Genomic DNA, 1,685 nt, shown 5'->3' on the forward strand with positions numbered 1-1,685 from the left:
TCCTAATCACACTTACTTTTCCCTGCCCGGTTGTCAGCATAGGATAGAATAGTGTAATATTATAGTGATTGTGTTGACGCCAATCTCTCAGTGATAGCCCGGTTGGAGATCTGGCAGAGAGGTTTATACCCGATGTTTCAAGACAGGTCACAAGAGAATGAGATGTTGGACTTCATCCTGTCACCATCATCATCCTTGTCTGCCAATGGAACTGAGTCAGAAAAACGACCCATCAGGGAAGCCATTATATGGGAATCTGGGACAACTTGCCCTTGCCTTGCGTAGTATGGCCCATTCAAATGCTGCATCTGAAAGGAGTTTCTAAATGCCGAGAAAAATGACTGAAAGGAAATTTGTCTAGCATACCATCCATTCCTTGAGGTCATTGATGTCATTATGTATGGTAAAAAAATGGTTCCAAGAATCTGTGGCTTTAGCAGAGGAATTGGACATGCCAATTTCTAAACCAAGAACTTACGGTCGCTAGTCTAAAAGAAACTATGTTCCAGCACAGTCCCTAGAAGATTACTATAGAAAATAAATTAGCATTCCACTGCTCGATCATCTTCTGGAGGAAATTAAGACTCACTTTTATCAGTTTTGCACCACAGAGCAACCCTAGGATCGATACTAGTTCAGAGCTGCATAACAGAAACATTGATATCGGTGCCTTGACTGAGTTCTTCTGAGACGATCTGCCGTCTTCGAGGACGTTGGAGGCCGAGATGCGACAGTGGGAAATATTTTGGATGGACAATCCAGAAAAAAACGTTAATCCACCATCAAAGCTTGTGACAAAGATTTCTTTTCAAACATTCACACCATTCTGAAGATAAGTGGAACCTTTCCAGTTACAGGATGCGAGTGTGAGAGAAGTATTAGTTGTCTACGACTTCTTAAAACCTATTTTGACATGGGACAGGACAGACTTAGTGATCTTGCACTGATGTTTATCCATAGGTCAGTGAATGTTAGGGTCACCGACATTGTGACAGAATTTGCCAGGAAACACCAAAGGAGGATGCAGGTCCAAAATATTCTGTTTGAAGGATAGACTTGTACACTGGAGTGTGTTAACTATCATCAGAGACATTTAATATCATATTATCTATTTTAAGGCTTTTTGAAGTAAGTAGCATAGGTGATAACATTGTATGTGATCATGATGATAGTGCTATTAAGTGTTATTTTATGAAAATAGTGGCTATTAAATGTGTGATAATATCTTCACATCAACCTTCTTGGTTTTAGTATGTTGGTAATGTAGACTATTTGTAATACTTCAAGTCTATAATTTTCTGCAATAATAGCTGATGTGATGATAGTGTTGGTTCATTATTTTTCCTACGTTGTTGATGTATAAAAGTATATGAAGCTAAGTCATATGAATTACTGCAGTAGTGCCTAATGTGATAGTAGTTCTAGTGTTAAAGGGTTTTGTGACACAAAAAGTGACAAGTCGTCTATAGATTTTGCCCTCCCCCCTTTAAGTTCACAGAAACAGCCCACTTCACAGCAAATACACACACCGAGATACCAGGCTAGACATACGTCCATCTGGGCAGCTGACCGATATGCAAAATGATTTTTTGCGATAACGAGGCTGTCAGCCAGCACAAGTCACTGGTTTCACCGACTGGCTCATGCTGCTGCTGATGCGGCACGCTATACATACCTAAACTAAT

At 40.0% G+C, this 1,685-nt stretch overlaps 1 pseudogene; it reads left to right on the plus strand.

Annotated features, from left to right (window-relative positions):
• Positions 1–400: 400 nt before the first annotated feature.
• Positions 401–1,054, plus strand: LOC138314007 (52 kDa repressor of the inhibitor of the protein kinase-like; annotated as a pseudogene).
• Positions 1,055–1,685: the final 631 nt, after the last annotated feature.

The sequence above is a fragment of the Argopecten irradians genome, unplaced genomic scaffold (genome assembly GCF_041381155.1).
Source record: "Argopecten irradians isolate NY unplaced genomic scaffold, Ai_NY scaffold_1176, whole genome shotgun sequence".
NCBI lineage: Eukaryota > Metazoa > Mollusca > Bivalvia > Pectinida > Pectinidae > Argopecten > Argopecten irradians.